Genomic DNA, 23445 nt, shown 5'->3' on the forward strand with positions numbered 1-23445 from the left:
ATCTTTATTGCCCACTGTGTGTGTTCAGTCATCAGCTACAATGACTCTGCTCAGAGCTTACACAGGGGAGAGGACCCCCCCATCCCCCACCTTCCTGATGTGAAAACTCTGGAGAAGGATATTTACCTGGAGAGTGAAATGGATCCCCTCCGATATTATTTCCCCATTCCACAAACCAAACAAGGCTTTGCCATAGTGTGAGGATGAGAGCACCTTAACACAGCGTTCCCACTCCAGACTGGACGGGACCATGTTGTAGTTCTGGTTCTGCTAATGTTCTGTCCAGTTTCATTGTAATGCTGCCTAAAGCAATACCTACAAATGGTTCAGTGCTGCACAGACAGCTGCACAATAAAACCGCACAACACACTGACTTAAAGCCGTACTAAGCCCAAAAACAAAAATGTCATATATTGTCGTGTACCAATCCTTGGATGTGATCCATGCATTAGATTTGGTGATCCTGCCAGTAACACACCTCCTGTATTAGAGTGCCCTACTCTGGATGAAGGAGCACAGGTACACACAAGGACAGCAGCACTGTCAGTCTGGGGGGGAGGGGAGTGTTACGTGTACTAGCAGATTCTGATACACTAACAAATTAAAGCCAAACTTCAGCTCACACTGCCGCTACACAAGCAGTTACAGCAAAAGGGTTTTTTGGGGGGATAAAGGAATTACGTTCATAAATAAAAGCGGACCATTGTAATCACCTCTGTCACTGGAAAATGGTTTCAACAATCTAATTACTACATTTGCAGTAGAGCTTGTATTCTTGAAAAATGTACTCTGAGCTGGGAGACTCCGTGTACATGACAGCTGACAGGCGGGGGAAGCATCTATGACGGCAGAAAGCGATTGGATCTCTTCTGTCATAAAACTCTACCTGTCACATTTATTTAACCACTTGCCTACCGGGCACTTTTACCCCCTTCGTGCCCAGGACAATATTCAGCTTTCGGCGCTCTCACACTTTGAATGGCAATTGCGCAGTCATGCAACACTGTACCCATATGACATTTTTATCATTTTTTTTAACACACACAGAGCTTTGTTTTGGTGGTATTTAAAAGGAAGGAAATATAGAAGGAAATGACAGGAGGACGTCATATGATGTCCTCCCACTCTATCTGCGAATGTGTGCCCCCAGGGGCAAGCGGCGAACAGTGGTGCGCTGTGTCCCCGGGAAACAGCGGATCACCGATCAGAGGAAAGAGTCAATGACGTCGACTCTGTCATGTGATCAATCACAACTGATCACATGTAAACAAGGAAATGCCGGTTATCGGCATTCCTCTCCTCACACTGACAGCGCGTGAGAGGAGAGCCGGTAAGCGGCATTCCTCAGAGAGGACATGTACACTGATCATCAGGGCACTGATGATCAGTGTAGCCCCATGAGTGCCACCTGTCAGTGCCTACCAGTGCACATCAGTGCCACATATCACTGCCCATCTGAGCTGCCTTTCAGTGACACCTATCAGTGCCATATATCAGTGATGCCTTTCAGTGCCCATCAGTGATGCCCATCAGTGCCGCCTCATTAGTGCACAGCAGTGAAGGAGAAAAAAATTCCTTTTTACAACATTTTATAACAGAAACTAAAAAAAAAAATATTTTTCAAGATTTACAATCTTTTTTTAGTTTGTTAAGCAAAAAAAAAAACCCTGTGGTGATTAAATACTACCAAAAGAAAGCTCTCTCTAAAAAAAAATATATATAAATTTCATATGAGTACAGTGTTGCATGACCACGCAATTGTCATTCAAAGTGCAACAGCGCTGAAAGCTGAAAATTGGCCTGGGCGGGCACTGATAGGCAGCACTGATGAGGAGGCATTAATGAGGAGGCACTGATGATGCCGCACTGATATGGAACAATGATGGGCACTGATAGGCGGCACTGATGGGCACCGATTATCAGTGCCGACCTGTTCTGTGCCATTTGCCGATTATCGGCAGTCCTTTCCTCACGTTGTGACAGTGTGAGGTACAGGACAAGGGAAGAGTGTTGTGGAGCTCTTTGTTTATGGATAGAAACACTCCAGGAACAAGTGTGAACATTGCAGCACTCTGATACAAGTCGAGGCACTTTGACACTGGTGCGGCTTGTCATGTGATTTAAAAGCTCCAAAATTGCATGACAAATTGCACCCCATTGCCAGCAATGGAGCCGTTCATATTGCAGAGACTCATATTGCAGCGATTATGAAAAAGGTTCCTGAACGACTTTTTGCTGATTTCATTGCGACTTGCATAGACTTCTGTTATATGAGGCTGCAAGCCGCAATGAAATCGGCAGTGCAAATCGCACTGATATGCGGCTCTGGAATGGCGCTGAAGTAGTGTGATTTCAGTACCGCACCATTGTGAACCGGGGCTCACTGGATGCTTGTGCAGCACTTGGACACAATTTGGACATCATTGTAAAGCAGAATTCTGGGTACAAATGACTTTTCCCCGTTCAGTGGGGCTGTGCGGGTCAGCCGAGTATGAGCTTTGTGCTCCCCCCGAGAAAAAACAAGCAGCTGATCCATGCAGTGGGGGGCAAACATTTGTGAGCGCAATTCTGCTTTCATGTAGAAGTATAGGCCACATGTTTGGGGGGGTTAGAACCCTGGCACAGCTGCTGGGGGGGTTATTGGGGGGCTTTCTGCACAGTACCGTGTTACTATGGACAGGTGGGGGGGGGGGGACAAGTGATGGTATAGCTCCAGCTGTTTGTCCCTCACCCCCCCCATCACCTATCAGCCTCTCCATACATAATATACCCCCCAACCTACTTCACCTTCCCACACTACCGCCTCCATGCAGTTCCCCCCGGCCATCTGCCCCCCCCCCCCCTCACCTGGGCTCTCCCGGTCGCCATCACCTCAGAGACGGTATCTCTAGCCCTCCCTCACTCTCAGCTTCTTCTCTCCTCTCCCCCGTACATTAGATAGAATAAAATGGCCTCCGTAGGGCAGAAAGCCCAACTCTATGATGTGTATTGGAGCTGACTGGGAAGGGAGACATCTATGGCGGGAGGCGGTATTACCGCTACGGCACAATCACACCTACTGACCTCTTGTGGCCGCTTTTATGAATAACCGTTAAACTCACCAAAAGACTGTCAAATTTCTGTCAAATCAATAAAATCATATCAAATTTATTTGGGTACAAGCGTCAATCAAAATAGGTAGGCCTGAAAAATGACAGCTGGTGTGAGGTGGCAGAGTGTGATTGGCTGATTGGCAGGAAGTCCGGTTAGCTCCGCCCCCAGGCTGCAGCTCACCTCAATGCTGCCCTGGTATCCGAGCCATAAGCAGCATCAGAGCTTGTCTCCTGCGACTGACAGAGATTATCGCTATTTATACGGATTTCCATTGCTATTATCACTACTATATAATTCTTTATATTATTAGTGGTAATATTTCATATTTTTAGCCATTTACAGGTCATCCAGCACCACCAGGATGCCTCGGCCTTCACGACGCCCATCCCGTGGGAGGCCTTCACATCAGGAGGACGGAGAGTCTCCGATCGCCCATCGGACTAGGTCCAGAGTCCAGCGTCATCAGAGACGGGCGGAGGCCTCCAGCCACCGAAGCCGTTCACCAAGAGAACGAGCTAGGGCCCCTGAGCACTACCCACCTCCGGCCATGCAGCAGCATGCCAGGGCCCCTGAGAACGATCCTCCACTGGCCATGGAGCAGCACGATGGGGTCCCTGAGAACCACCCACCACCGGCCATGGAGCAGCGCGCCGAGGAGGAGGTAAGTGTGTGTCCCATTTGTTTGGCAGGTTGTGAAGATGGAGAGAACACGACCATCCTGGCCTGCAATCACAAGTTCCACACCAGCTGCATCTGGAGATGGTTTGAAGAGAACCCCACCTGTCCACTCTGCCGGACTGATTTTTCCAACCAGCTACTCCTGCTTCACAACATACACCAACACGTCAATGGAGACCTGCGGATTGGAGACATGCGGATTGGTTATGTAATTGGTGATGATGGTGCTATTACCTTTCCTTATATTGTGCTCCATAATTTGATCATCTTGCTTCAAATGCCTGGATGACATCAGCTGTGTTGGTAATGTATATGACAACTGTTGTTGTGTATGTAATATTTTTTTTTTCCAAGATATATATTACTATTAGTATTATTATATATTATACATGTTTACCTGTTTTAACCATGCTTGTAGTATTTATAGTTTAATGCTTTGAAAAAAAAAAAAAATTAAAAAAAGCCAAAAAAAAATAATTCTTTTTTTTATTAGTATTATTATTAGTATTAGTATTATTATATATTCTTAGTCGTTTTATATGAAAAATGTAATATTAATATGATTATTATTATTAGCAGTTTTATGATTGTAGTCGTTATAATATTTAATACTTTGAAAAATAAAAAAAAATAAAATAATTATTATTAGTATTTTTATTATTAATATTATTAGCCATTTTATGATTGTAGAAGTTATAGTATTTAATGCTTTAAAAAAATGGCCGGATCTAGGGGGGTGCTGGGGTGGGCTGTGCCCCCCTAGATTTCACTTGTGCCCCCCCCCCCCAGATTATTGAGCTCCTTCCCCCCCATCCCCACACTTAGAGGCGGGACAAAGGAAAGGAAGCCTGGAGTTAAGTCCTGAAAGTGAGGACAGAGCAAGGAGTAGCGGTTCTGTGCTCTGCCCCCTCCTCCTGTCAGAACAGCGCTGCTCCATATAGCTGATGACACAGGATCGCTCCGTCCATCGGACTGTACACAGTTTCAATACCTGCCCCTATCTCCTCCAAGGACCGCTTATCTCCCACAGCAGTAAATGTAGATCGGGGCGGGTAATGAAATTGTGTACAGCCCCATGGTCAGAGCGATCCTGTGTCATCAGCTATATGAAGCAGCTCTGTTCTGACAGGAGGAGGGGGCAGAGCACAGCACCGCTCTTCCAGACTGTAAGTTGGGGGGGGGGGGGCTTACAGGCAAATTGTACATAATGAGGGGGGAGGTGTGGGGGGAAACAGTCATTTGTGCTTGGGATGAGGAGGGGCTGTGCTGGAAAGGGTAATGGCGGTTGGGGGGGGGGGGGGGATTTCTGTTAGAAGGATTTGAGGGAATTTAAGCCAGGAGGGGGCATGGGGGAAATGTTTGTGCCTATTTGTGCTAAGAGGAAACGGGGGATTTGGGCTAAGTGGGGGCAGAGGATTTGGAAAGGGAGAGGATCTGTGCTGGGGGGGTACTTTGGAAGGGGTTGTGCTAGGAGTAGGAATTTAGAGGAATTTGTCATAAAGAGGGGATTGGAGGATGGGGATTTGGGGGAGTGGGGATTTGTGCTAGAAGGGGGATGGGGGATATGTGCTAGGAGGGGGATTAGCGGGGAGATTTGTGCTAGAAGGGGGGATGGGGACGATTGCGATAGGAGAGGGGATTGGAGGGATTTGTGCTAGGAGGGGGGATTGGGGGGATATGTGCTTGAAAGAGGAATTAACGGGGGGGGGGGGGGGTTGTGCTAGGAGGTGGTGAGGAAATTTGGGTTAAGGGGGGACTGGGGGGGGGGGGTTGAATTTGGAGATTTGTGCTTGGATGGGAAATTTGAGAGGAAGGTGGAAGTGTGCATGGAGGGATGATTTTTTGGGTGAGGGAGATTTGTGCTAGGATGAGGGAATTGGGGGCATTGGAGGCAGGATTGGGGTGCAAAGATGTGTGCTGGGAAAGGGTTTTTTTTACTGGGATGCTGACCCCTATCCTGTGCCCTACTGAACCTCTGTATACTGCCCCACTGACTCTTCTACACTCCCCTGCTGATCTCCCATCCAGAGGAGTCCCTAGGGTTAGTGTCACCGGGTGCGCTAACACTTGGTGACACTCCCTCCGACGATCCCCGCAGAAAGGATTGGATCTGCAGATTGAGCATAATGGATCGGACTCCGATCCATTATGCTCAATCTGCAGATCCGATCCATCCTGCGGGGATTGTCGGCTTTCTTTACAACGTACCTTTTCTTGGAGAGGGTCTGGTGTCACCCCGTATAGGTTGCATGCCGACGATCCACGCAGGATGCGGGATCGCCAGCATGCAACCTATACTGGGTGACACTGGACTCGCTCCAAGAAAAGGTACGTTGTAAAGAAAGCAGACGATTCCCACAGGATGGATCGGATCCATCCTGCGAGGATTGTCGGTTTGCTTTGCAACTTTATTGTACTAGTTTACTTTATTGTAATAGTTATAGTAGTTGATTCTTTAAAAAAAATTACACTGGTATTGTTTGTATTATTATTATTATTAACCGGTTGCCGACCAGCCACAGTACATATACGGCGGCAAGGCGGCACCGCTGCACAAAATCACATTTATAAACATCATTCACACTCCCGATGTTTTCGCGGGCAGGGGGGCGCGTATGCACCTCTGCCGACCCGCGGGTGTCACGATTCGATCCCTGAGGGATCAATCATTCAATTTCAGCCAGTGATGTCCGGCTGAAGTTGAATGATCGGTCTCTGTCCTATCCTATCCTGTGTTGACAGTTACACAGGACAGGATATGATGTAAATCTTCTCTGCCTGGGCACATTCCATCCCAGAGAGAGAAGAAGACACAGAAAACGTGAGTACAAAGCACTACACTAACAGTTAGAACACACCTAGGTCACATTTAACCCATTGATCGCCCCCCCCCCCTCCAGTTAACCCCTTCACTGCCCTGTTACCAGTGTCATTGTTTACAGTGCATAGATTTTTACTGATTACTGTATTAGTGTCACTGGCGACTTCTGATAGTGTTAGCGTCAGTTAGCGCCCATCCCAGAAAGCATCAGATTGCCCGCTAGTACACCAGTAATCATATTTAACCCCTTGATTGCCAGGAACACGCTCACTTGCACACTAAACCTCCATTGCTAGTATAGTGTCTGATTGGATCAATATCTTTGATCAGATCAGCGATATACCAGCGTTCACATTAGTATAGTGTCCCCAAAAATGCAGCGTTAGCAGGATCAGCCCCGACACCTGCGTTTAGCCCCTACGATCCCCCCTTCTTCCCCAGCAAGTGCAGTGTCAGTAGATAACGGTCACTTGATACTTTACACACAAAACCGCAGTGTTCACAGAATCAGACCTGATCTCTGTTAGCACGTGTCGGTAAATTTTCTGTAGCGGTTCAAGCAGTCCCTGACAGCCAGGCGCTCTTTTTCCCGTGAGTCGCACTAGGTAACTATAAATTTAGTGGCCAAAATGCCCAACCAAAGGTACTCTAGTGAAGAGGCCTACAGGATTCGGAGCATGTCAGGTGAGAGCGAAGGTGAAGTCTCACTAAAAATTAAAAATACAAATCTCCCCCAAAAAATAAAAAAATTTAAAAACCAAAAATAGTTATAGTTTTTTTTGTTGTTGTCATTTTTTTATGATTTTTCTACTTTTACTGTTTTATTGTTCCTGTTTTATTGTTAATCATTTCTGTTTGTAGGAATGCTTTCAGCTGCAACACTGACCTGTTTATTCTGACAGCAACAGGAACTTGCTCTCAGAATAGACATAAATCAATGTGTGCAGGGCTGTTGGATGAGATTTTTCATCCGCAGTTAAAAAAAGAGCATATATGCCGAAGCATGGGAGTCTGGGGTGGCCAGTCGGTGGATGGCCCCTATGCTTCGGCATATATATTTTATATTTGTTGGCACATTTCATGTGTGCCCACCATTAGAAGTGGGTGGATGCAGGGAGGTTTTCTAATGGTGGGCATACCACCACACACTTTTCCTTATAAAGTTGTTTTTATTGAGTTTGTTTTATTGTTAACCATTGTTGATTTCTTTGCAGGAATGTCAAACTGCAGCACTGACCTGTTTATTCTGACAGCAACAGGGTCTTTCTTTCAGAATAGACATAAGTAGGTGTGTGCAGTGCTGTTGGATGAGATTTTTCATCCGCAGTTAAAAAAAAGAGAATATATGCCAAAGCATGGGGGCCTGGGGTGGCCAGTGGGTGGATGGCCCCTATGCTTCGGCATATATATTTTATATTTGTTGGCACATTTCATGTGTGCCCACCATTAGAAGTGGGTGGATGCAGGGAGGTTTTCTAATGGTGGGCATACCACCACACACTTTTCCTTATAAAGTTGTTTTATTGAGTTTGTTTTATTGTTAACCATTGTTGATTTCTTTGTAGGAATGTCAAACTGCAGCACTGACCTGTTTATTCTGACAGCAACAGGGTCTTGCTCTCAGAATAGACATAAGTAGGTGTGTGCAGTGCTGTTGGATGAGATTTTTCATCCGCAGTTAAAAAAAAGAGAATATATGCCAAAGCATGGGGGCCTGGGGTGGCCAGTGGGTGGATGGCCCCTATGCTTCGGCATATATATTTTATATTTGTTGGCACATTTCATGTGTGCCCACCATTAGAAGTGGGTGGATGCAGGGAGGTTTTCTAATGGTGGGCATACCACAACACACTTTTCCTTATAAAGTTGTTTTATTGAGTTTGTTTTATTGTTAACCATTGTTGATTTCTTTGTAGGAATGTCAAACTGCAGCACTGACCTGTTTATTCTGACAGCAACAGGGTCTTGCTCTCAGAATAGACATAAGTAGGTGTGTGCAGTGCTGTTGGATGAGATTTTTCATCCGCAGTTAAAAAAAAGAGAATATATGCCAAAGCATGGGGGCCTGGGGTGGCCAGTGGGTGGATGGCCCCTATGCTTCGGCATATATATTTTATATTTGTTGGCACATTTCATGTGTGCCCACCATTAGAAGTGGGTGGATGCAGGGAGGTTTTCTAATGGTGGGCATACCACGCACTTTTTCTGGCAGAGATTTCTTCTCTTTTTTTTCATTCAGCCCACAGGCTGCATAAAGAAAAAAAAAACATAGCATATACACCCAACAAGGACCAGCGACGTACTGGTACATCACTGGACTTTGAATGGTTATACCAGGGTGATGCCTGCAGCTGCAGGCATCATCCTGGTATCATTTTTTTCAGCCGGCAATGGGCTTTCATGTAAAAGCATTTCTAGTGGCTAATTAGCTGCAGGATTGCTTTTACAAGCAGCGGGAGAAAATGTCGCCCCCCTCCCTAAGATAGCATTAAAAGTGATAAAAAAAAAAAAATTAAAGGGACACTGTAAAAATAATTAAATAAATCAGAAAAAGAAAAAAAAAAAGTACCCTCGCCCATCCGCGCACACCTGCGGTTGTGAGCGTTGACCCTGTGCCAGTATGGAAACAGCGACTGCACCATGCATGTGAGGTATCGCCATGAACATCAGATCAAGGGCAGTAATTATAGCTCTAGACCTCCTCTGTAAATTTAAAATGGTAGCTTGTAAAGGCTTTTAAAGCGTTGCCTATAGATATTAAAAATGTATGCAGTTTGTCGCCATTGCACAGGGCATGCGCAATTTTAAAGCATGTCATGTTTGGTATCTATTTACTCAGCATAGCATCATCTTTTATATCATACCAAATAATTGGCCAATATATTGTGTTTTTGTGCATTAAAATTAAAAAAAGTGTATATTTTTCAAACAAATTGCCTTTGAAAAATCGCTGTGTAAGTAATATGTGAGATAAAAAATTGTAGCACCCACCATTTTATTTACTAGGATGTCTGCTCTAAAAAAATATATAATGTTTGGGGGTTCACTTTAATTTCCTAGCAAAAATACTGATTTTTTAATGTGAACAAAAAGTGTCCGAAAGGGCTTGGTCTTCAGGTGGTTAGAAGAGTGAATGATGTGTGGCATAAACTTCTAATGCTGGGCATAAAATGCCCCCACCCCCCAAAATGACCCCTTTTTGGAAAAATAGACACCTCAAACTATTTGCTGAGAGGCATGTTGAATCAATAGAATAATTTATTTTTTTACCACAAGTTTTTGGAAAATGACAAAAAAAAAATTACACAAAATTGGCATTTAAATAATTTATTGCTCACACAAGCCATATGTATATGTGGAATTACTCCCCAAAATACATTCTGCTACTTCTCCCGAGTGTGGGGGTACCACAAGTGAGAGACATTTTGGCAGTCTAGCCAAGTATAGGACCCCAAAATCCAATAAGCACCTTCAGGCTTTTAAAGGGCTTTATTTCCTCGTTACACTTCCTGACTACCTATCACAGTTTCGGAGGCCCTGGAATGCCAGAATAGCACCAAACCCCCCCCAAATGACCAATTTTTGGAAAATAGACAGGGAATTTGATAAGAAGCATGGTAAGTATTTTGCAGATCCCATTTGTTGCCACAAGTTTTTGGAAAATGAAGAAAGAAAACAAAAACATATTTTTTCTTTTCTTTTTTATATTTCAAAACCTTGTGAGGAAAAAATGAGATCTGAAAAATACTTACCATGCCTCCTTTTTAAATTCCTTGGGGTGTCTACTTTCCAGAAAGGGGTCATTTGGGGGGGTTGGTTCTATCCTGGCATGTCAGAGCCTTCAAAACTGTGATAGGTAGTGAGGAAGTGAAATGAAGAAGTTACACACCTTCAGGCTTTCAAAGTGGTCATTGGATTTCAGGCTCCTGTATGTGGCTAGGTTCCCAAAAAGTCTCATACGTGTGGTATCCTCATACTCGGTAGAAGTAGCAGAATGTATTTTGGGGTGTAATTCCACATATACCCATGGCTTGTGCAAGAAATAAACCATTTAAATCACAATTTTGTGTAAAAAAAAAAAAAAGTTTTTGTCATTTTCCAGAAACATGTGGAAAAAAAATAAATCTTCCATGGACACAATGGGGTTTATTTACTAAAGCTGGAGAGTCCAAAATCAGACTCCCTTCTGCATTGAAACCAATCAGCTTCCAGGTTTCATTGCCAAAGCTTCATTGAACAAGCTGAGGTTAGAAGCTGATTGGTTTCTATGCAGAAGGGAGTCTGATTTTGGACTCTCCAGCTTTAGTAAATAAACCCCTAAAGGTCCAATTACAAGTCGGTTAATTCCCTTACGACCCCCTCTAACCTAGAGACTTTACAAACACATCCTTTATTGGTTATCTCACTCCTGCCTCCTCCCTCTAGATTTATTTCAACTTGTAATCTGTTAGATTTTGTTAGACTTGCAATCTTTATTATTATCCATATCCCCTCATACTTATCTTGGTCATCATTTTTACTGGTTACTTGCTTTTTACAAAACCCCATTTATACATAATGCACTATATACAGCTATTCTGTTTTCTTTTATATAAAAATGGAGACAGAAGAAAACATAATCATGACTGTAATAAATATTACAGTCAAAGAAATACTTTGACTGTAATATAGACTTTATCACCATTATTTAACCACTTAATGACTGGCGCACTGTAGCTTTGCTGCTACAGTGTGAGTCAAGTGCATCATCCCCCCACATTTCTGTCCTCAGCCCCCCCCCAGATTACAGAACTGTCCTGCCTTCCGCTGTCAGCTCTGTGAGGATGACCGTGAGACAGTTGGGTAAAGAAAAGGCTCTTAAATGGCAGGACTGCATGGGTCCCGATGGGACAGTGACTCGGTCCGCATCCAGACCCCAGTCCACCATTTAGTGATGCCTGAGCCATACCATAGTTTGTAGATGCTATAACTTTCACACAAACCAATTAATATGCAGTTATTGGGATTTTTTTTTACCAAAGAAATGTAGAAAAATACATTTTGGCCAAAATTTATGACGAAGTTTGAGGTTTTTTTAACGGCTTATACTATTATTTCAGGTACTTATATAGTGTCGTCAATTTAGGCAGCGCTTTACATATATATTGTACATTCACATCACTCCCTAACCCTCAAGGGGCATACAATCTAAGGTTCCTAACTCACATTCATACATACACATACTAGGGCCAATTTAGATAGGATTTAATTAAACTGCCAGCATGTCTTTGGAGAGTGGGAGGAAACCGAAGTACCCGGAGGAAACCCACACAGGAACAGGGAGAACATGCAAATATGCATTTAGCCACTGTGCTGCCCATGCAAGTTATTGGCCATAAAAGGGACATGAATCAGAAAACATTTCAAAAAGTACAATTTTTAAAGGGGTAGTCATTTTTCATTGCTTAAATTAAAAGAAAATAAATTGAAAAATTCCTTAAATATCATGCCTGGGGGTTCCCCTTAAACCACCTGCAAAGTTGCACATCTGTACAATGTACAGAATCTGCTGCAGCAGGACTGACATTTTAAAAAAATATTTAATTTTTAATTAAAAAAAACAACAAACCAGCGTGGGGTCCCCCCTCCTAGTATATCCTTTAGGAGGAAGGTTAGGAGGGAGCCCACAGTAAAACATGTTTTTTTTTAAAATGCGTGGGGTTCCCCCTGAAGGCCACACCAGACCCTTTAGGCCTAGTAAGACTTTTAAGGAGAACCCCACCTCCCAAAATTGGGGGATGGGGAAGTGCATGAGGTTCCCCTAAAAGCCATATCAGGCCCTTTAGGCCTGGTAGAACCTTTAAGAGGAACCAAACCCCCTCAGAATGGGGAGGGGAAGCATGGGGGTCCTCCCTATATTCCTACCAGACCCTTGATATGACCATAGGCCTGGCAGGCCAAAAAAAGGAGGGACGAACGAGTGCCCCCCCCCCCCCCCCCCCCGGGTCTTACCAGGCCTTGTGCCCACAGCATAGGGACGGTGTTCCCATTCCGATGAGGACAAGGGCCTCTTCCCCACAACCCTGGCCGGGTGGTTGCGGGCAGGAGGTTCATTAGCATCAGGGTACCCCTTTAAATAATGGGGTGCCTTAATGTTGCCTCCCCTTGTGAATGAGTAAGGGGCACTTGTACCCCTACCCTTGTACCCCTACCCTTTCACTAAAGGGTAAAAGAGTGAAAAGATAGAGACCAGAGTTTTGAAAAAATCCTTTATTGAAGAAAAATACAAGTTTTTGACACGTTCTTTATGGGGAAAAAAAACGGTTCCAGCGTTGTAATCCATCTTCAATCACGGCGTCCAGCGTTATCACGCCGCCGCCGACTTGCTGAAATGAAATAAACCTGCCAAGAACTCGCCGCTATCTGACATTTAGGAGTCAAGAGGTAAACAATTGGGTGGGAGCTAGCGGTGACATCATTGCTAGCTCCGGCCAATGGTGTACGTCTGACTGGAAACAGTGAGAACTGTCATCCACTATTGGGCGAAGCTATTGATGATATCACCGCTAGCTGAGACTTTGGCCGATCATGGCTCTTATTGTTAACTCAGCTGTGATTGGTCAAAGTATTGCACCTGACCTGTTGTCAGATGCAATGCTTTGGCCAATTACAATGTGCCGCCAGAGCGTATTACATTGTGGGGCGCGCGGGCAAACGGCCCAGATGTTCATGTGTTTAGTGAGCACATGAACAACCAATGTTCGACATATAGACCATCCCTAATATACAGCTAAGAGGCTGGAGGTACCACCAAAAGTGCCCCGTTTGTTTGTTTTAGGAGGAATTGGGGGCACGGACTTTGGCTATTGGGAGAAGAAAAGGTCCTGATGTGCGTGGGAATAAACAATGCACCAGGATGTTGTCAGAGAAAGAAATAGCACCTCATCATTGGTGACAGTGGGAGGAATTGTGACCCAACATGAGTGTCATTGGGAGGAATTGTGACCCACCATGAGTGTCATTGGGAGGAATTGTGACCCATCATGAGTGTCATTGGGAGGAATTGTGACCCACCATGAGTGTCATTGGGAGGAATTGTGACCCACCATGAGTGTCATTGGGAGGAATTGTGACCCATCATGAGTGTCATTGGGAGGAATTGTGACCAATCATCATCGCTTCTCGGCCTTTTGGCTAAGATCAAGTGTAGTATCGACCTTGCCTTTAGGGGTGTCCCTGCTTCCAGCTAGGACGTTGAGAACCACTTGTATCTATCCCAGCCATTTGGTCTGTGTGGGGTACCCTCTACTCGGCCTGGTAGGATCGTCGATTAAATTCGGCTTCACCTGCTTGCTGCTATTGGGTTTGAGGCTTAGCCCCCACACAGAACGAGTTTGTGATCTTCCCCCCCCCTTGTTCACTCTGCGTTACTACCTCCGGGCAGTAGACGCTCAATAGCCTTTTCAAAGGCTAAGCAAGAGTGAAGCCGCCGAGGAAGAAGAAGGAGAAGGAATCCGCTGAAGACCTCTTGGAAGCCCTCCTGAGAAATCCTCTGCGACAAGATGGGGAAGAATAAGCAAACCGCCAAGAAGCCGCTGACCGCCGCCGCCGCCCCAGCCAAGACTTCGGGAAAAGCACCCTCCGCCTCCACCTCCACCTCAGAACGCTCCGGCCCTGCAGACTGTCTCCCCCCCCTGGAGCCCTGGATGAAGCAGACAGTCGTGCTGCGACTGAAAGAAGTGGAAGGCAGAGTCCCGGACATGACCCCGGAAGTCTTTGGCAAGAAGATGATCCTGGAACAAGGATTCAGCAAGGCAGAGACCCTGTCGGTGCAGTCCTTCATGAAAGGTATCTTCTTCGTAACTTTTGTATCGTTACAGGTCTGCAGAAGGTACTGGGAGACGGTGAAGACCTCTGGGCCCGATTCCCTTTTCTGCAAGTCTATTGCGAATTCTCCCATTCAAAGGGACGAAAGGCGGATAACGGTGTCCATGAGGAACCCTCACGTCCCCGGAAGAGATATTGCCACCTATCTCCAGAGGTTCTGCGTCGTGTTGAAGGACTCAGTCCGGATACTAGACGCCAATGGCTTCTGGACAGGTAAGTGGGCTGTGTTTTGCAGATTGCTGAGAGATCGTCCCGCTGGAGATCTCCAACACCTGCAACAGTGCTTCTCCCTGGGAGCGTCAGCAGGACTCCTACATTACCCGGATCAACCCCAGTCATGCCGCAGGTGCGGACAGCCGGGGCACGAGGGTAAGGATTGCCATGTGCTTCCATGTAGATTCTGCCAGTCTGCAGGTCACGAGACCAAGGATTGCCCGAGGTCCAAAACCTGCAACCTCTGTGGACGGTCAGAGCACGTCTACAGGGACTGCCCAGAGAGAAGCAGGACGTATGCTGGGGCCCTGAGTAAGGGCCCTGCTGCCAAACCAGCGCCACAGAAGCCTCAGAAGGACCCAGGTAAGAGGAACCCCCCTCCCCCCACCCCAGCCCCCCCTACCCCTCCGGTGCCGGAGGCCGCCCCCCCCGACCCTGGTCCCCCTGCCCCCCCCGCCCCTGGCCCTCCTGCCCCCCCTGCCCCTCCTGCCCCCCCTACCCCTTGCCCTCCTGCCCTTTGCCCCCCTGCCCCACCCCTCCCGGGCCCAGTTCCACCCCCCCGACCTGTCCTCACAGGAGGATTTCCCGCCCCTTCACCCTGCCACCACCGTCAGCAGCTCTGCGGCGGGGTACAGGAAGCGGAAGAAGGAGCAGGCCAGCCCGGCGGCGGAGGACGCCTCCACCGCCACCAAACGGCCTGCCGTCCTCCAGAATGTCGCAGGTCCCGACCCCGTCGGGGAGGACCTCGACACGCTGGAGGAGGAGGAGGTGGAAGAAGAAATGGCTCTGACCAGGTCGGAACCAGATCTCTCCAACGACTTCGATGAGGTCCTCAACGAGGTCCTCAACCAGATCGGTCTGAGCCAGGACATTGGTCAGGCTGCAGAGGTCACAGAGGTCGCCCCCCCTCTCCAGGGGAGGTAAGCACAGCCCCTGCCGACTAACCCCTTCATCTCTTTCCCATGATGGCTGAGATCTCTATCTTTTCCATTAATGTGAGGAGCATCAAGGATGTGTCTAGGAGGCAGACTGTGCTGACCTTTCTTTCCACACAGCAGAGTGATGTCTACATGCTTCAGGAGTGCGCCCTTCCCCCTCTGAGGAGGTACACTCATTTGTCCTCCCAGTGGACCCACGGTCCCTCCTACTGGTCTGGGGGTGGCGATTGCAAGTCTGCATGGGGTAGTGGTTCTTATCAGAGGAGGTCGTTTCACTGTTGACTCCGTCCAAGAGCTCGTCTGTGGCCGCCTTTTGGTCATAGACGGCTCATGGGCGGGGGAGCCCGTTAGGCTCATCAACGTGTACGCCTCCCCGGAGAAGAACGCGCGGCTGGAGCTTTTCCAAACCCTGCGGACGCAACTCGTCACAACGAGAACAGTAGTAATCGGCGGTGATTTTAACTGTCCGATAGGAGGATGGGCGCAGCTCCAGCATGTACGCGAAACTCGACGCCACCTCGAAGCTGCTCCGGGAGGTGATTGCGGAGGCTTCCCTGCAGGACGCAGTGGGATCCGTGGGGCGCGGTTCCGTGAACTACTCATGGAGCCGCCCCGACGGGTCTGTGCGTTCCAGGATTGACTTTGTGCTCACCTCTAGGGCAGTCAGGCACCGCGGGTTCTCCATGGTTCCCTGCTTTTTCTCTGACCACAGGGCCATTCACTTTCGGGGTGACCTGGGAGAGGGCTTTGCCCCGGGCCCAGGCTCCTGGAAGCTGAATTGCACCCTGCTGGACGACGAGGAACTGCTAGCGGAGCTCAGGGAAATCTACGGTGCCTGGCGAGAGGAGAAGTCTTTCTTTCCCAAGGTAAGCGACTGGTGGGAGTTCGTGAAAGTCAAGCTGCGCAGCTTCTTTCAGGCCAGGGGACGCCAGCAAGTGTGTGCCAGGAGGAGGGAACTCAGGAGACTGCAGCGTCAGCTGCAATCCCTGCAGGACCTTCACCTCTGTGGCTGGGACGTGAGGCAAGACCTGGAGGACACCAAGAAGAGCTTGAAAAAGCACTTTGAGGAAGAATCCAGGCACATTGTCTTCCGTGCCAAGGTGGAGCATCTAGAGAAAGGTGAGAAGTGTAACTCTTTCTTTTTCAGGAAACTCCACTCAGGACACACACCCCTGTCGGAGCTGCGTGACAAGACCGGAACGCTCCAGAAAGGGAAGGAGGCCGTGATGGAAGTGGTCAGCGACTACTACACCGACCTCTACTCCCCCAAAGAAACAGACACGGCAGCAGCCGACAGGTTCTTGTCAGGTATCTCTAATGCTATTGATCCTGCAGGTTTGTCGGCCACCAACGCCCCCTTGACGTTGGAGGAGCTGCACTCTGCCGCTAAATCCTTTAGGCGAGGCAGGACCCCGGGCTACGACGGTCTCCCAGCGGAGCTCTATGTAGCGCTGTGGGATCTCGTGGGCCCGGACCTGCTCGAGCTGTACGAGGAGATGGTGGTGGAGGGCAAGATGCCTCCTTCGTTGAGAGAGGGGATGATCACGATCCTGTACAAGCGTAAGGGGGAGAGATGTGACTTGAAAAATTGGCGTCCCATTTCTCTCCTGAACGTGGACTACAAGATCCTCGCCAAAGTCATGGCGAACAGGCTGAAGGCTGTCATCGGACAGATAATCCACCCGGATCAGACTTGTGGCATTCCTGGCCGCAGGATTGCGGACAGCCTAGCGCTTTGTCCGGGACACGGTCCAATACATCAAAGACCGCCGTGTGCACGCGGCCCTGGTCAGTCTTGACCAGGAAAAGGCCTTTGACCGTGTCTCCCATGGGTTTATGTGCAGAGCCCTGCGCAGGTTTGGTCTTGGGGAAATGTTCTGTTCGTATGTGGATATTATGTATAACGACATTTGTAGTTCCGTGCAGGTGAACGGCTGGAAAACTGACCCCTTCCCGGTCCTCTCCGGGGTCAGACAAGGCTGCCCTCTCTCACCTCTGCTTTTTGTTTGCTGTATAGAGCTCTTCGCCGAATGCATCAGACGGAATCCAGAGATCGGGGGAATCACCGCACCGGGACCAGACAGACGGGAAGTGAAGTGCTCGCTCTACATGGACGACGTGACGGTGTTCTGTGCCAACCAGCGCTCCATCGACCTGCTCGTCCAGACCTGCGAGGACTTCGGCCAAGCTTCGGGGGCAAAGGTCAACTGCGGGAAGTCGGAAGTCATGCTCTTCGGAAAGTGGTTCCTGCCTTCTTCGGCATCCATGCCCTTTGGCATCAAGACAGACTTCATGAAAATTTTGGGAGTTTGGTTTGGTGCCGAGGGCGCAGCCCTGAAGTCTTGGGAGGAGAGACTGGCTAAGATGCGTCAGAAATTTGGACTTTGGAGCCTCAGAGACCTCACCATCGAAGGGAAGACACTGGTACTCCGCAGCGAGATTCTCCCTGTGTTGCAGTACCTCGCCCAGGCCTGGCCCCCACGGGTCAACACCTGTAAGGCCATCACCAGGGCGGCGTTTCACTTCATCTGGGGCTCCAAGATGGACAGAGTGAAGCGGGCAGTCATGTTCAAGGAACCCCTCAAGGGCGGTAAGGGCGTGCCCGACATCGCCACCCAACTGAGGGTGTTCTTTGCTTGCAACTGCATCCGCAGAACTTTGCCCAAAAGGATTATGGACTCTGGCGGGAACGCAATGTCACGCTTCTTCCTGTTGCCTCTCTGGAGGTCCCTCGGGTGGGACACTTGGGATAGTTCCATCCCCTACAACTGGGACACTCCTTGGTACTACTTGGATACCTTCAAGTTCATCAGGGAGCAGGGGCTGCAGGGAGTCAAGCCTGACTTGTGGAAACCAAAGACCATCTACAAGCTTATCAGAGCAAGTGACATTTTGGAGTCGGTTCCAGGCCTGCCTTCAGACACCTGGTGGTCTGGAGGAATGTTTCTTCCAACATTCTCACCAACAGGCACAAAGACCTGGCATGGATGGCAATCCAGGGGGGGTTGCCTCTCAGGACATTTATGCATGCCAGGAACCTGAGCAGATACAGACACTGCCCCTTCTGCATCATCCACGAGGAAACGTCTCACCACGTTTTCTGGGAGTGCTCTTTTGCTCAGGCCCTGTTGGGGGCCCTGGAACCTGAACTCAAGGACTTTGTACCACAGTCAGCCATCACACACTTTGGGGTGTTGAATGGACTATTCTGTGGAACTTTTTCTCTGGGTGACATTGACGGCGCCTGGCGGGTGCTGTGTTGTTTTAAGGATGCTTTATGGTGCGCCAGAAAGCGCCTCATCCACCAGCGGGAGAGGATGTCCATTGAGGACTGTCGCAGACTGGTCCTCAGTCTGCTCAGAGACTATACCTTGATGGACTTTAAGGAGGAAGAGGACGTCTGAAGATTTCCCCTTCCCCCTACTCCCCCTTGCGTGTCTTTGTCCCTTCAATAAAGCTTCGGGCCTGTGTTTTCCCCCTTTTTACCCCCTCCCCCCCCCCACACACCCGATGCTTGTTGTATAGTGTAACAGTCGGTTTTCGTTTTTGCATGATTTTGTGACATTAGGAAAAGTACTGTGTATTAGGATGCTATGGTTTCAGGGTAAGCGGCGTCATGCACGACGTGTTGGTCTGGAGGTTCTTCCTCTACGCACATCACGTCAGGCATCATACCGCTGAGCGAATGTATTTATTTCTGAATGTATTTATCGTATGCTTGCAACTGTATTGCTATGTGGTGCGCTGCGTCGCAGTATAGGGTGAGATGTACCCCGATTACAAGTATCATGTTGTTTTTTATACTTTCTGTAATAAAAGTATCTTTTCAATCAAAAAATGAGTGTCGTTGGGAGGAATTGTGACCCACCATGAGTGTCATTGGGAGGAATTGTGACCCATCATGAGTGTCATTGGGAGGAATTGTGACCCATCATTGGTGTCATTGGGAGGAATTGTGACCATTCATTAGTGTCATTGGGAGGAATTGTGACCCACCGTGAGTGTCATTGAAGGAATTGTGACCCACCGTGAGTGTCATTGGGAGGAATTGTGACCCATCGTGCGTGTCATTGGGAGGAATTGTGACCCACCGTGAGTGTCATTGGGAGGAATTGTGACCCACCGTGAGTGTCATTGGGAGGAATTGTGACCCACCGTGAGTGTCATTGGGAGGAATTGTGACCCATCGTGAGTGTCATTGGGAGGAATTGTGACCCACCGTGAGTGTCATTGGGAGGAATTGTGACCCACCGTGCGTGTCATTGGGAGGAATTGTGACCCACCGTGAGTGTCATTGGGAGGAATTGTGAGCCACCGTGAGTGTCATTGGGAGGAATTGTGACCCACCGTGAGTATCATTGGGAGGAATTGTGACCCACCGTGAGTGTCATTGGGAGGAATTGTGACCCATCGTGAGTGTCATTGGGAGGAATTGTGACCCATCGTGAGTGTCATTGGGAGGAATTGTGACCCACCGGGAGTGTCATTGGGAGGAATTGTGACCCATCGTGAGTGTCATTGGGAGGAATTGTGACCCATCGTGAGTGTCATTGGGAGGATTTGTAACCCATCATTAGAGTCATTGGGAGGAATTGTGACCCACCATGAGTGTCATTGGGAGGAATTGTGACCCATCATTAGTGTCATTGGGCCCTATTACTGCTGTTATTGGAAGGAATTATGACCGTTTTTGGTGTCATTGGGAGGAATTATGACCCATCGTTGGTGTCAATGGGCCCCATTACTGTTGTCATTGGAAGGAATTGCGACCCAACATTGGCGTCATTGGGAGGAATTGCGCCCCATCGTTGGCGTCATTGGGAGGAATTGTGACCCATCGTTGGTGTCATTGGGAGGAATTGTGACCCATCATGAGTGTCATTGGGAGAAATTGTGACCCATCATGAGTGTCATTGGGAGGAATTATGACCGTCTTTGGTGTCATGGGGAGGAATTGTGACCCATCGTTGGTGTCAATGGGCCCCATTACTGTTGTCATTGGGAGGAATTGCGACCCATCGTTGGTATCACTGAGAGGAATTGTGACCCATCGTTGGTGTCATTGAGAGGGACTGTGAAGCTTCGTTGGTGTCATTGGGAGGAATTGTGACCCATTGTTGGTGTCATTGGGAGGAATTGTGACCCATCGTTGGTGTCATTGGGCATAATTACTGGTGTCATTGGGAGGAAATGCGCCCCTTCATTGGTGCCAGTAGGGGGAATTATGTCCCTTTGTTGCCATCAGTGGATGGAATAGTGCCCCAAGGGCTGGACAAAGGGCCGCAGTTTGGAGACCACGGCTGTAGAAGATGGAAAACCTTTTCTTCCTGAGATCAGTTACACTGTAAAAGAATGAGGTGTGTCACCAGATTCCATATTTCCTTCCAATCCAAACAGCTGGATCTCTATGATTGGAGGAGAGAAGACATGGCAATGTATGGGGGTCACTGTCATCACTCAGAGCGTCCCGCTACAAAGACAAGTCTACACCCCCCACAGGGGACTAGGGGGAGGAGGAGGAGCCAGTACCCCCCCCCCCCCCATCTATACACACCTTACCTCTCACCATATACATCGTACTCCATACCAATCCCGGGATCTATTCATCCATCCTATACCCCCAAACACACTCCATGCAACCCCCATAAACTCTCCTATACCCCGTAGCGCACTCAATGCATCCCCCATACACTCTCGTATACCCCATAACACACTCCATGCGTCCCCTATTCAACACTATAACACACTCCACACATCTACCATACACTATCCTAAACCCCATAACACACTCCATGCATCCCCCATACACTGTCCTATACCCCATAACGCACTCCCATGCATCCCCCATACACACTCCATATGTCCCCCATACACTCTCCTATACCCCAAAGCGCACTAAACGCCTTCTCCATAACCCAGTCCATTAGTCCACCGTACAGTCTCCATGATACACTCCATGCGTCCACACACATTCTCCTATACCCCGTAATGCACTCCATGTGTCCCCCATAACACACTCTATAAATCTCTCATATACTTGTCTATATCCCATAACGCACTCCCATGCATCCCCCATACACACTCCAAGCGTCCCCATACACTTTCCTATACCCTGTAACACACTCCATGCGTCCCCCATACGCTCTCCTATACCCCATAACAACATGCGTCCTCCACACATTGTCCGATACCCCATAACACCCTCCATGTGTTCCCATACTCTTCTATACCCCCTAACACACACCTTGTGTCCTTTATACACTGCCCTACACCCCACAACATACTCCATGCATCCCACATACACTCTCCATAACACACTCTGTGTTGCCCATAAACTCTTCTAAACTCGGAAAGCACTCCATGTGTCCCCCATACACTCTCCTATACCCCAAAGTGCAGTCTATGCCTTCTCCATAACACACTCTGTGCGTCCCCATACATTCTCCTATACCCCGTAATGCATTCCATGTGTCCCTCATACACTCTTGTATACCCAATAACACACTCCATGCATCCCCTATTCACCATCCATAACACATTCCACGCATCTACCATACACTGTCCTATATCCCATAACACACTCCATGCATAACCCATACTCTCCTATACCCCGAAATGCACTCCATGCGTCCCCCATACACTCTCCTATATCCCATAACCCACTCAATGTGTCCCCCATTCACTCTCGTATACCCCATAACACACTCCATGCGTCCCCTGTTCACCATCCATAACACACTCCACGGATCTATCATACACCATCATATACCCTATAACACACTCCATGCATCCCCCATACACTGTCCTATACCCCATAATGCACTCCCATGCGTCCTCCATACACACCTATAACCCCATAAAACACTCCATGCATCCCCTATACACTCTCATATATCCCATAACACACTCCATGGGTCCTCCATTCATTCTCCTTTACCCCATAACACACTCCATGTGTCCCCCGTACACATTCCTATACCCTGTAATGCACTCCATGCGTCCCCCATACACTCTACATAACTCACTCCATGAGTCCCCCATACACTCTCCTATACCCCATAACACTCCATGCATCCCCCATACACTCTCCAATACCCCATAACACTCCATGCATCCCCCATACACTCTCCATAAAACACTCCATGCATCCCCTATACACTCTCATATATCCCATAACACACTCCATGGGTCCTCCATACATTCTCCTTTACCCCATAACACTCCATGCATCCCCTATACATTCTCCTCTCTCCCTTAATACACTCCATGCATCCCTCATTCATTCTCTTATACTCAACACATTCCATGCGTCCCCATTCACTCTCCATAACTTACTCCATGTATCCCGCATACACTCTCCATAACACACTCCATGCGTCCACCATACACTCTGCATAACATACTTCATGTGTCCCCCATACACTCTCCTATACCTAACACACTCCACACTCTCTTATACCCCATAGCGCACTCCATACGTTCCCCATACACTCTCCATAACAAACTGCATGCATCCTCCATACAATCTCCAAAACACACTCCATGCGTCCCCAACACACCCCTCCATATTCCCTGCACACTCCATGCATTCTCAACTATCCTATACCCCATACACTCTCCATAACAAACTCCATCCATCCTCCATACAATCTCCAAAACACACTCCATGCGTCTCCAACGCACCCCTCCATATTCCCTGCACACTCCATGCAGTCCCCACAACACACTCCATGCGCCCCCCCATACACCCCTCCATACTTCCAGCACATTCCATGCAGTCAGTAGTCCTCTGTCCTCCTCGTTCTTCTGGGTCTTTCCATGCCCCGCCCACGTACA

At 48.2% G+C, this 23445-nt stretch overlaps 1 pseudogene; it reads left to right on the plus strand.

The window, feature by feature from the left end:
- Positions 1-13745: 13745 nt before the first annotated feature.
- LOC149463140 (U2 spliceosomal RNA) lies at positions 13746-13838 on the plus strand (annotated as a pseudogene).
- Positions 13839-23445: the final 9607 nt, after the last annotated feature.

This window comes from Staurois parvus, unplaced genomic scaffold (assembly GCF_062004578.1).
Source record: "Staurois parvus isolate SC_StPar_1 unplaced genomic scaffold, SC_StPar_1.0 ptg000159l, whole genome shotgun sequence".
NCBI classification, from domain to species: Eukaryota; Metazoa; Chordata; class Amphibia; order Anura; family Ranidae; genus Staurois; species Staurois parvus.